The sequence below is a fragment of the Athene cunicularia genome (assembly GCF_003259725.1).
Source record: "Athene cunicularia isolate RWA chromosome 4 unlocalized genomic scaffold, athCun1 chr4_part3, whole genome shotgun sequence".
NCBI lineage: Eukaryota > Metazoa > Chordata > Aves > Strigiformes > Strigidae > Athene > Athene cunicularia.
Genome location: NW_020799100.1, coordinates 8,276,827 through 8,290,919, shown reverse-complemented (window position 1 = coordinate 8,290,919; position 14,093 = coordinate 8,276,827).

Below are 14,093 nucleotides of genomic sequence, written 5' to 3'. Positions count from 1 at the left end.
AAGAGACAGATATATATATTACTCTATGCTTTTCAACTGATAAACAGGTATTTTCTATGTCTCTGTTACATCAGCCAGTATATATAACTGCTTATGAAACAGGCTGTAGTTCAGCATTATTCCTTTTTGCTCTACAGATAGGTTTGGTTGGCTTGGTAGGTTTGGCTCCTACCTGCAAAAAACCTTCTGTTTATTTACCCCCACTGTTTTTTGACAACTACAGAAACTGCCAAAGAAGCATTCCATCCTAACAAGCACCTTAATCACTAGGTTAGAGTTGTGCAGGCTTTTGCACATTCTCTTTGAGCCAATTCATCCTGAATTTTTATTTTCTTGTATCGCTTCAGCAAGAATGGGACTAGTAGCTCCCCCATCTATTATCAGGCAGTCTACCAGCTATGGCACTCTAGGAACTTGGGAGGGCCTGCCTAGCTCTCCTCAGTCAGGCAAAAGAACCAAACCATCGATCTCACACCATCAAGAAGACAGCAACAGAGAACCGAAGACTGAGGACTGCAAGCAGGCATAAGCATTTAACTGTAGCCTTAAGGGCAATATTCAAAAGGCAATATTAAGGCTTTACTCATCTCCTCTTTATTTTTCATAAGCTGCTGTATATGCTGAACATGACAGCAGGTATTCAGTATGATAGCAGTGTTGAATCTTATTCTTAAACCCCAATTTCCTCCCTGTACTGCTCAGGTAGGTGCTCTGTATTTCACCGTGGGGAGCAGGAACTTAGAAGTTGCACTGAAAACATTTAAAAGATGCTGAGATCTCACAAAAAAATTCAGTGAAAGTAACAGGACTTCTCTTCTTTTCCTGTACTTGCTATACTGCTTCCTTGGAAAAACAAGAGGAAAACCTTTTGGATGAGAGATTAAAGGCTGTATGCAAGCACAAGTTGCAACCTTACAGAGGAAACAACTAAGCTGTACTTTGTCCTACCTATACAGTGAGACTCAGAAGGATTCCTTGGATAAGAACGGACAGCTCATTCACTAGTCTGCTAAAGCTGGTTTCCTATTATTAACCTGTAAACATACTCCTCTGCAGGTCACATATTGCTCTCTTAGACAGGATAGACATCTTTTCTCCCCTGAGGAAATGCTGAAATTGCATAATAAATTGAGGCTAGCTTGACAGGGTCCAGACTGTCTTTCGGCACACAAAATGCCAGGCTGCGCTTTTGGACGGAGCTATACAGCTGGCACCCTACCTCGTCTGAACAGCAAGACTGTGGAGGAGTGTTACTATCTCAGGCCAGGATATGAAAGGGTTCATGTGTCCCTGAAGGAGACAGAATGAGGAATTTGGGACTGCTGGATAAGGAAAAGATCCAGACTTTGGAGCAAGCTCTGGCAAGAACTCTGTGTGCACACTAAGGAAACACAACTGTGTACAAGAGGCATGTCAGATGTGCCTGGTGCTAGCTTGGCTGCACAGTGCCTGCTAACTTCAACTTGGTCACACTTCCTCACATTTTTGTTAGAGAAAGTAACATCTGCAAATGGTTATTAAAACAGTCTTTTAAGCAGAGGGTTGGCCTTGCGTGCCATCTAAGGCTGAAGAACTGTTCTCTAAAACACAACTACTTTGAGGTCTCCACTCTAAGCAGCCAGAGAACTGGGAAGTCAAGGCCTTTAAAGTGAAGCCAAAGAGTTATGCAAGAGGAATATGCAAGACAACATATGACACTAGTAAACTGCACTATTGAAACTATGAAATGAATATTTTCCAAGCCCCCTTTGAAAGTGAGCAGCAACAATGAGAGCCCTGCATGAGGAAACTTGCCAGGACAACTCCTATGGAGTTTACCAGCAATCTGCCCCCAATAATGAACAGATGATTTGAAGAACTGTGCTTGAGGACAGCTGAGGGATTACACCAGACACCTCCCCAAGGGAACTGTATTGAGGGCTGCACTATCATCACTATTTTTAATCAAAAAAATTGTTTGGGGAAAGAAACGTAGGCAAGTTGGGTAAGGGGAGAAACCAAGCTGATTCTGCTCTCTGGAATACAGATGATGTTGTGGTAATTTTTTGATTGTCTTCTACTTCAATCGTTTACAGGATTCTGTACATGTGAACAGTTTTCAGACATTGTTTCTGCCTTCAGACTTTTCCTATTGTACACCTTGCATACACCATATACTGTTTTAATGAAGATTCAGATGCTACATATGTATCAGGAAAAAATGTCTGCTGCCTTGAAAGAACACACTGAAACTGAATAGACAGATAAAAAGTCTTCCCCAAAAAGTCAATGCCAAAAAAAGTGCATTATATCATTAGGAATATGATGAGATTGAAGTCCCTGCATATTGTGCAATGTTTTTTATTACAGATGCAAAAACTCAGCCACTAGCCAGTTTCACTTACACAGAAAGATCCTTTTTGTTTCAGACTAGAAGCTACTAAAGAGAAGCATAAACAGAAAACCTTTAGGTCCACTCAGATCTCATCTTCCAGTCTTGAAAGTACAAGATTGTTTCCGTAGCAGAATAAATATGCATCAGGTATAAAGCATCATTTCCTTGGGGAATGGGCAAGGAATCAGGTTCTGATCTCAGTCATAAAGCCAGAGTAGCTGGTAAAACGATTGCCCTCTATCAGCTATACAGACTGTTGCTTGGGGGAAGAGAAAGAAAGAAATAGTTGGGAAACACCCTAAAATTATGCTTTTAAGCTGCAGCAAGATATAGCAAATTAAATAGGGATACAGAAAAAATTGGCATAGTTCCACGTACTCTAATAATAGGTGTCAAATATTTAAGAAATCAGGGATAGATGCAGCTTTAAAGCATGCATAAGTAATTAACATTTCTAAAATGTCTTCCTGAAACCTAAATAATTATAAATAGACATTATGGGAAGAGAAACAATGATATTTATTTACACAGATGTGGTATACTCATGGAAAAAAAAAAAACAAACACCACCACCTTTAAAAAAAAAGGAGAAAAAAATATTAAGGAAAGCTGTAGTTGGACACCCCATCTCAATACCTAAATACATGTAGGAGCCTGGCTGTACCATTTGGCAAGAGGCACATGCTTGATTCATGCCCTTACTATGAAAACAGTGAACACTGGAAAGAGTCTAAAGAGACTTAACTATGGGTGGCTACTTAAAACTAGACTTAAGTGCAAATGTCTGTAATAACATTAAAAGATGTACAGCATGGAAGAAGCAATGCAACAACCAGTCATATTATTCTCTCCCTTTCTAAACAACAGAGTGAAAATAACAGCTAACTCAGATTCCAATACTAGTCAACATGAATTCTTCCTCAGCTTGAAGAACACTGCCTAACTTAACAGAATCATAACTGTATTATCTAAACAAGACCTCATTCAAAACACACCAACCAGCCACAAACGGTAGTGCTAAAGATACAGATTAAAGCAAGAAAGAAACCCCCTCTGACACAACTTGTATTCTTCGAAATACATCAGATTTCTTCAGAATATAATCTGTGACTTTTGTGAAATGAAACAGTTGGGGTTTAATGGTCAGTGGTCACTTGCTAGAGTTGTAAACTTTGCAGAATACAGGGTTGTACTAGTGCAGTTCAGGCCAACATTTATGAAACAGTAACACAAATCATGCAATTCTTCTTGACAAAGTGAAAATCTGAGAATTTTTAACTATTTCCTAGCAATTTATATCCAACAGTGACAAGAAAAGCTGAGCTTGGGTCACATCCGTACTAAATTTTACCATGATAAAGGCAGAAGGAAATAGGGATCTTGAGGACATATAATTTTCTCCTGAAGATTCAGAGCTCCAAAAATATACATTCAAAGAATCCAAGGAGAAGATATTCTTACTTTGTAAGGGGTATGGATTTCTTGTATCTGCATTTAAAGGCAAAAGTATCTGAAATGCCTTCAGAGCTCAGATCTTGCAAGCTGTTCTCGTCAGAATCCCAGGCACCAAGCTTGTACAAGATCATGTATTAGGAACTTGCAACTCAGCTGAGTCTTTGGAGTTGCACCCCTTACACTGTGATCAACAAACCCAGTAAAATCAGCACCTTCTGAAGTTCTCCTTTAAAAGGCCATGGACTAACCCTATGTAATAACTAAAGATATTAATAACAGCTTCATAATCAATTTGTTTAACTTAATTTGAATGAGTAGATCCCAATAATCCTGTTCATCAAAACCAGCATAATGTATTTGCAGTTATTTGGGGCAGGAACTACATCTCAGGTGCTGTGAACAACACAGTCCCTCCCACCTTAAGCCACGTTTTTATCACAGCTACACAAATAGTTGTGCTGCAACATAACTTGCATGAAGGAACTGATCAGGCTGAAAACTAACCTAGTTACCAAAGGAACTTGTTTTCAGTGAGATCAGTTCACTGACAGCTCTGAACATGGCCACACAAGCCCCTGAGGAGAAATAGGAATACCTAGCTAAGGGAAGGTATGAAGGCCTATTTCAGCAGCAGCATATATTACCACTTTAAAGCAAAACCACAGTAGTCTTGGGGTACATGTCCTCTTAGAGGCTGAGATGCATGCAGCCAGTCCTTGGCTCGGAGTCTTCATCAGCTGGAGCAGCTGAGATTCAGTGCCATCCCTCTCCTCCTCCCCAGCGTCCATAGAGTTGATCGTTGGATCTTGTTTTCAGCTGAGGTAAAACCAGCCCAATAATCTACAAGTCTTACTGGTTTGTCTTAAAAAATGCTCTCTGTGCACTGTTGTGTTTATTTCTTTAGCTAGCTACCTTTTAAGCATTAAAGCAGGTTAATCTCAAAAGTGCCAAGCAATATTTGTTTAAAATCCAATCATCATTCCCTTCAGTTCCTTCCAGTTGAAAAGTGAGATCAATTCCTATAAGCACCTGTATGTAGCAGCTTAAGTATTTACTTCAATTTTAATACTCTAATCAGATCCATGTCACTACAGAGCAGCTTACTGTGAGTAACAGCGTGCTGGCTCCCAGCTGCAATCAATTTTTACTGATTTCTCCAGTAAATTCCTTTCATTTCTTATATTCTTATTATACCATTTTGGACACATTTGAATTTTACATTTTAGTAAGGTGGGCCTGAGCAGAGGAAGCAAAATTTAGTGCATCAATTTTTGTCAGTTATTGTACTATGGGCTCCCCCCAAAAAGTTTACTGTGCTTTGATTCTCCTACAGATAACATACTACTGATGCTATAAGGGCTCATGGTAGAGGCAGAGTTAAACAAGAACCACTGGCAGCATGGAAGCAGTTAAATAAGAACTGTGGCTCCCTACAGCAAGACAAGAAAATAGTTTTTGTATTTGTTACAGTTCAATTTGTATTACTTTACCTGATTTGATAAAATTTAGATATCCTGAAGGGAATGCTAGGATGCTTAGGAAGAAGGCTACATTTGAGTCTCAGAAGGAATGCATTAGGCTCTGCTAAGCTGCACAAAGCAGCACTTCTTAGCTGACTTAATGCAAGTGGACAGCAACTTGGATGCAGAAGCTGGTTTTGGGCCAGAAGTGAAACACAGTGAAACAGAAGCATGGGGCTCAGCTGAGTGCATTTGAGAAGGCTTTTCCTGTCTTCCCAGTACAGAGCCAGGTCCTATATATGCCTGACTTCCAGTATTTCTATAAGTACACTGTCACACTCTCAGTGAGAGAAAGAGGGAGATTATTTAAGCAGCTCTGTGTAATGCTCTTCACACACCAATTAGGCAAGGAGCTATAGAGTTTGACTCCTGGTTCAGAGGTCACTGGAGAAGGAAGCAGAAACACCTAGTGTCAAGTGTCAAATATAAAGTAAAAGCCTGAAGCTTGTTGTAGGAGCAGTTCACACCCAGCTAGAATAAAGATGATATTTGCAAGAAAGCTGGGTTGAAGATAGTATCAGGTTTGGAAACTCACACTAGACATATAAGTGGTACACTGTGATGGATCAATTTAATCATCTTAAAATAGCACTTGACATCTTGTAGTAGTACAAGACTCTAGAAAAAGTTTAAGGCTGTAAAAAAAACAAACCAAAGAATTTGTAAGAGAAAGCACTATGGATGTCAGCCACAGAGAACTTTTGTGGTTCCCCAGAGCTGAACTGCTGAATCCATCAATGCATTAAACACTGAAGGCTTTGTAATTATAGGGTAACTAACATAATGGGGTGTGTGCACATATGATCAAACCAGTTCCACTAGCAACACATTATACTTAAGAAACACAGGCTTTGCTTTTTATTGTTCCTTTACATGATATACATGATGGTCTGCAAGCTTCAGTAGGGCTGTTTTAAAAAAAAAAATACAAAAAATAAACATAAGAAGCCTCTGGTATGCCTTGGGATTACACTGTGTTTACCTTGATTTAGGTGGAAAATGAATCACAGTTCCCAGATTTCAAAGTAAATCTTCCATTCTAAGGATGGAAACTTGCCTTATGTCTATCAGTTTCTAAATGGGAGTCTCAGACACACACCCCCTTCCCTAAGAGGACTCAGACACAGAAGAAAAAAAAAAGCAGTTTTACCATAGGTGAAGCTCTATTTTCCTTTCTGTGTTTTGGGGTTACTTTCATTAAGAGACTTTGATCAATTTGCAGCCCCCAAGAATTTTCCAGGCAGATGCGAACCAAAGAAATATTTGGCCTGATGCTATGCTTGTTTTACTGGAGGCTGTTTTTCCTTCTCCACTTCCTTGTCACAAAAGTATCAAGCTTCTCTCTCTCCTGCTCAGGACTTGCTATAACTCACTCCAGAAATAGCAGAGGTTGGAAAATAAATGTCTAAGAGTTCCTCTTGTGCAGTTCTCTTTAACAATCGGCTAGGACAGTCTGGAGGAGTAGAAACAAAACCCACAATACAAAATGACACTTGAGAGCTTGATCTTGAACAAGGCTCATATGCTCCAGTTGTTGACTGTATTTGGACAAGAAGCTCCCTCTGACTCCAAACAAACACCCTCAAGATATTCTTTACCAGAGAAAGGCGACTATCTCAACTTCATTAAATGACACGGAAGGACTGGAACGAGTGGGTCATGGTCCCTGAACATGTAACAGTAGTATAAAGAGAAAGCTGAATCACTGGGAGAAAGTAATTACTTGATTTTACTTAGAAAGCCAGAAGATGGACTTCTACTTTTTCCTTATCCAGAGCAGGCAGACAATACCCATTTGATCACTGAATTCACAAAATAGCTGTGACTAGTCCAGAGAAAAAACAACTAAGAATTATAGAAAGGTTCTCCAAAGTTGTACCTGTTATGATTGTATTTGGAACACAAGCCTAATACTTAAGTGCCTTCAAACTCAACTTGAAATAGTCCTGCGACTAGTGTTAGGATACATCTGGAGGGTCACCTGCATGTGAAGATCCTGTAGGAATGCATCAACCAGGTTCACATTTTGGTTAACCAAATCTAATTCAGAAAGCTTACTATCAAGGGGATACTGTTCTTCGCACTAGGTATGGGATTTGGGAATATACCTGATGAACTAAAAGCAAGTAAATGCCAAGGAATGACCTCATCTGTCTGGAGTTATCTGGATGGCAGGTGTGGCATCAAGAATTACTCTGAATTTTGGACATCTGCCTTGTTTAACTGCAGCCAATAGTAAAATTCTGCATCAGCACGTTATAGTGCCAATGCAGTGACTGATTATTTTGCATTGCTTTCATTCATTTGAGGTTAACACTTGTTTATGCAATGTCAAAAGCCACCTTTGAAATGTGTCAGAAATTAATCTAGAGCACTGAAGCCCTTCTAGAATCTTGCTATGATACAGTAAGTGGTTTCATAAGCCTGTCTTATCAAACTTTATTATCAATTCACATCTTTAAGCCAATTCCACTGTATCTCAAAATAACTGTTTACAAGACAGAGTGGAAACAATTCAGGCAGTCTCTCTCCCCCTTGCAGTGATCACATCACATTCATTCCCTGTGACACCACCAGTTACATGGGAAGTATTTAACCACAATTTACTTACAGCTAGGCTCCCACACTTGAGACAAGGCTCAATTCAGGCTAGTACTGAGCTGTGTATCTACACTGCATTGTAACTAAAAGAAATGCTGGGCACCTACTCTTTCCTCAAAGGAAAAAACCTGTAGAACAATAAGAAATAATGGTGATAGAAACATGAAGTACTGCACAGATATACTAAGCTCAGGCAGTGAGACTGGAAGTCAAAGCCACATGGAAGCAGGAAAGCTCTGAGATGTCAACATGCATCTCTTGGTTTTAGGACACTGTCTGGGCAGCCCAACACAGCCTGTTGCACTGAATGAACCACACAGGGTTGTTTTTGGGGTTGGGGATGGTTTTCATTCTGCTTGATCCAAGAATACATGTTTGACCATTAACTAGCTGCTTGCTATGTCTGTTGGGAAAGTTCTATCTGAATCACATCACTTCCACAGTCCAGCTGAGCGTCTAGACAGCAATAACAATCAGTATACAGCTGTGCAATTTATGAGGTGAGAAACTGTGCCAGTTCAGAGCACATTAGTGAGCGTCAACTACCTAGGAGCACAAAGTCCATGAAAAGTGGGAAAGCAACCCACACTCACTATGGTCTTAAAATTCATTACTAGAATAGCCATTATTCTACAATCCACACCTTAGCTTGTCCATACTAACTAGCTAGTGTGGACAGACCTTGGTAGTAAAGAGGAATCCTTTCTATTTTAATAGAATTTGTGTCTTTTCTGGTTTTTTACTCCCACATAGCTGGAGAAATTTGTGCCATCATTCCCTGTTGTTGAGTAAATAATGATATGAAATTCTGTACACCATCAGATGGACCAGTCGGTCTGACTCAATACCTGAAGTCGTTATAACAGCTATGCATTTTGGTGCATGTTCACATTATGGTCAAAGAAAATAAGACATGAGCAAGAAACAAAATCTATCATCAATAAGCTTCAGTTATCTGAAGCTGGAATGTGGCTCAGTCGTTTGTGTATTTGTCTGCCAATTAAAAAAAAAAAAAAAAAAAGTTTTACTCCACTGCAATCACATTTGGATAAAGATGTACATCCATGGCAAGCCTTTAAAGAGATATAAAAAAATTAGATGTTTTTAATCAGCATAAGAATATATTAAGTCTTCAATACTATTACAAAAGTTAGTCTAAAGCCCACAAAGTTTGTCATCTAGCCATTATACATGTGTTCAAAGCAGATACAGTTAACTGAAAGTTCAATCACATATCCTTGTACTTAAGTACATTACAGTAACAGATCCCCTGGAAATTTTAGACTTTTAAATTTATGCTTAAACACTATTTACCCTAGGGCAAGATACAATGCAACACTTATGGCCAAAGGGGCCAGAGCTTCAATGAAACAGGTTCTTCAGCCCATGTCTCCACACTGAGAGGAGTCCAGTTACGGTTCCCACCGGTAGATGTCAGGTTTCGCTCAAGAGTTTAACCAAGGCTGAACCCTGGGAGCATATTTGTGATAGGTATTGGAAAAATACTTGCCACACGATTAATTCTTTACCCCACAGCTCAGTTATTGAGGAAAGTTTTAAAAACCCCACTATATTTCATCTAGCTGCAGCCACACTCCATTACAAAGCATGACAAGCCAGCTAGAACAGTTTCTAGCATTAGGGGAGTGACAGCCAGATATTAAGGGGTCAGAGAAGGGAGATACGGAATCCTGATGCACAAAGATGATGCAAGTTAGGTAACCTTTCCATACCACATTTGCTTAGTTTATATTCTTTCGCCCCCACCTCAACATGGGATACTCATTAGAGCTCTGTGTTGATTTTGGAGACGAGCAGATGTATTTACAGAAGTAAATATACAGAATAAATGACATTTTTTTGTAGAATGTCTCTACATGATACATACGTATCTATTTTCAAACCTCTTTACAGTTAAAAACCATGACCCACATTAGAAGATACATCACCTGAAATACTTTAGGGTTTAACTTGTTCTAAGAACAGGTGTGGCATTATATACACACTGTATATATATGTATATACATTTTCTGTATAAAAAATACAGAAAAGTTGAAAATTGGGGGTCCTCCTGCCCAATAATCTAGAGAGAACATTATGTACAAAGTTTCAGTCGAGCAGGAAACCAGTCGGTGTATCAGATCTAAAGTACACCCCCACACTTGAGTTCTAGTCTTCATCACTGCAGAGCATTTAGAGACATGACCCATCACCTGCCTGGCATTAGGAATGTCCTGGCTCTTAGCCTAAACACACTACCAAGCATCAGACTGAAAACACAGAAGCAGCTTAATTCACCTGGAGCTACACAAACCTCAGATCAGCTAAAGCATCCTGTAGCAAAAGGCAGAGCTTTAAGCACAGCAGTAGTGCTACATGACAGGACTAGGACATCTCTCCAAATCTTCCATTTGGCTTTTGTAATCAATTTCTTGATTTGATGTATATGAACTCAAAATTCTTGGTTAACAGTGGTTTACTGAGCCATTTCCTAAAGTGAAATTGAACCCTACTAGCCAGTTCAGGTTTTCAAAGATCAGACTCAACAAAGCCCTGAGTAACCTGGCCTGACCCCATAGCTGACCTTGTTTGGAGCAGGGTGTTTGGCTAGACACCCTTCTGATGTCCTCCCTCCTCAGCCCATAGTGCCCTGTGATTTTGGTATCAGATCCTTTTCACTTTTAAAAGTGGATTTTAAAAAAGCAAGTTTCTTGTGAATCAGTTTTAGGATTAATCTTGTTAACAAAGCTTCATTTAAAAGGGATTAACCTTAGTTACATGCAATATTCCCTTTGCCTCACAGTACAAGCCTAACACAAAGAAATAGCAAGTTACCCAGCTCACTGTGAAGCAGTGCTGGTTTCTTATTACAAGGATAGCATAGAGAGTTACATGAAAATCTTTGCTGCATCCAAGGGGCAGGAGAAGGAAAAAAAAAGTAAATCAGTACTCATTAAAAACTACCAAAACTTGTGCAGTTCTAAAACACACATAGGCTAAAATAATACACATGGAAAGCACTATCAAGATCCTACATAGGCAGATGGAAGATTTATTTTTGACAGTGAAACACAGAGTCTCTGTCCTCTGCTACTGTTTGTCTATAGTAAAACTGCTGAAAACTACATTGTTAGTGCTAACACATCTTCAACATTGAAACTGTCAGCATCCAGACCACACAAACCAGATCCAATTAATAAAGAAAACTGAATGGAATGATTTGGTATGGAAGGAATCACTCGAAGCAGGGCAGTTTAGGGCAGGTTGCACAGGTCTCTCTCTGTCCAGGTGCAAGCTGAATAACTACAGTGGAGGAGATCACCCACACTCTTTAGGCCCTTGATTGGGTGTCTGACTGCTTTCATGGTGAACTGTTCCCCCCTACCCTGAAATCTCACCAGAATCCCCTATGTTGCAACTTGTATCTACTGCCTCTTATCCTATGCAGGGTGAGAGGAGCCTGCCTCCACCCTTGCTATACCTTCCTAAGTAGGAAGGCAACAGCCATAAGATTCACTCCCCTCCCCTGAAGCCTTTTTCTCTCAAGTCTCAAGGCCCAGCACTTGCCCATAACACCCAGCATCTCAACTCTGGGTGTCCCTAAATGAAGCAAAGAGAGAAGTGATCTTTAAGTCAGCTTGTTTAGAATCAGGGACTTTTGCTGATTTTGAAAGAGCTGACAAAGAACCACCTTTCCTGCATATGCTGGCAATAAATAATGGTGGATATGATGCTGGATGATAAAGTATATCCTTCCCAATTCTGTGGCCTTTAAAAAAAACAAAAAAAAGCTTTCCAGATGAGTCTAAATCTTCCTGTATAAAGTTTTTGAAGAAAGTGCTTCTCTCCCTTATTCTATTTGTAGTTTATAGAAAAAAAGGAAGTGCTTTGATTTAGTCAATATAGCTGTTTTTATTTAAACCTGTGACTATCTTCCAAAGTAATTTAAATTTTCAGACTGGATTCCTTATACTTTGAGTAGCCTCTTAACATACATAATTAGCCTGCCTTGAAGAGTCAGGTGTACTTGCTGCATGCTTTTTGCCAGATAGGTTTTGGATATCCAGTTCAGAGGCATTATTTGCAGGAAGGGAACACGGTCTTTCTCAGACAGCCAGTGAAGGGAAGCTAAAAAGTCTGTAATCAAAAAACTCTTCAAATACCCACTGTAATCAAATGGTAGTAATTTTTGGCTTAAATCCTGGGAAGATCTATTCACCCACAAGCTTATCAAAAAGTATTCCCTCAGCAGAGTCACTTATCTTCCTGTACAAATGCTGTATTTGGCAGATTGTGTTTCTTATTTGCATCAGCTTGTATCCTCACCAAATTAAGGTGGGGGGTTTTTGTTGGTTTTTTTTGTTTGGTGTTGTTTTTTTTTTTTTTTTAACTAAATAGCTTGAAGAGAAAAAGTTCTGAGAATTTGTACCGTGTCAAGACCAATTCATGCCGCTTATGGGTCATACTGCAGTATAGAACAAAAACCACATAAAGTAAAACATGTTGGCACAGAAAAAAAAAAGCTTAATGACCTATTCTAAGTCAAAACTTTCTTGTTGAGACTTTTCAACAATCTCAAGGCCTTTTTTACTTGTGAAAGCTGGCACAAAAATTGTGCTGCAGGAGAATACGTACTGCATAACAAGCTAGTACAAGTTTGAAAAGCCACTCAGCAGCTTTCACGGCTAGAGATTTCTGATGTCACAGACTTAATTCTGTATTTCATATTAATGCAAAGAAACTCCAGGCTCCATATTATGCATAGCACCATATGGAATTTCTCCTGCACATGAACAATAAGGTATCTACACCTCAGTTAAACAAAGAAAGCAGATACAATGACTAAAACATTTCAAGCATAGAAAAATCTACATTAAGAGCAGGATTTAAATGGTTATGATCAGTAGTTTGCCCTTAGTAACAGCATAAGCTTCACTAGTTCTGAAAGTTAGGTGACTAACCGGGTTTTCAGACATAGAAAATTAAATGACTCCAAACCTCAGTGGAGCTCTGATTTACACTTGGTACATTTGTTACAGGTTGGGGAACTGAACAAGTCATCGGCCTTGTGTTAGGTAGCCAGAAGCCTTCAGCAGTAGCTCAATTCCTAGCTCTGGCCAGCAGAACACATTATCTTATGTACAGGGAAGATGATAAAATATTGGATGTAATAGTGAGTGGTGGCTTGATCTTAAGGAGCTGGTCACAGTCTCCATGCCTATAAAAATCTTTCAGCTTTCAACTACACAAAGGTGATAAGGAACTGAGGCAGCTTTTAAGAACAAGACAAAGTACTCAGATGTACTTCTTCCTTACTGTATTCCTGTTGCCTCCCCGCACTCCCCACCATGTACCTGTAAAGATGAACTCCCTAACATCGCCATTTACTTTACTGTGACTTTTGCATAGCAAGACACAATCAAGGGCTCTAATTAATCTATTCAAGTTTAGCTAATCCTTTCATTGGATTTTCCTGACAGCTTCTACCCCATTGAATCCATGTGTGGAGAGCAAGTTCTTTTCATTAGTATATAAAAGGAGGGATGGTATTGGTTTACTGTTCAAAGGATAATTCTTCCAGAACAAGCTCAGTCTTTTGTGTCTTACATGGACTGAGGAAAACTGCTTTATGCCACCAACAGAATGGGGTGGATTTTTTGTTTGTTTTTCAGTTTGAAGAAAATAAGTACTATTTGAAATCAACGTCACTTCTTACTCTTGGCCACAGGTTTGATACAATCAGCTCAGTGAAATGAATAAGCTTAAGTTATCCTCAAAATTTGTTTTGGCTAGAAGCCTGCCTTACGTACTGGGCACATTTCCCTCATTTCTCATCAGGCCTAGAGATGTCAGCTGCAAGGCAATTCCATATAGTCCACTCCCTTCCCACCTCCCAGCTGCCATTCGTAACAGTATTGGATAGAATATTTCTGAAAAACACTAGGTAGATGAATGCTATTCGTGAAGAGCAACCTGGGGCTTCCTAAAACTATTAAAGGAAAAGAGAATCTCTTCTAATGATTACTAAGAGCAAGTTAATAGAAGTTATATACAGACAAATGCCTAATGGCTTCAGGTAGGTTAGCCTGACTTTACACCTTAGTCTGTCAGAATCCAAGTAACACAGCACAATTTAAGCAATA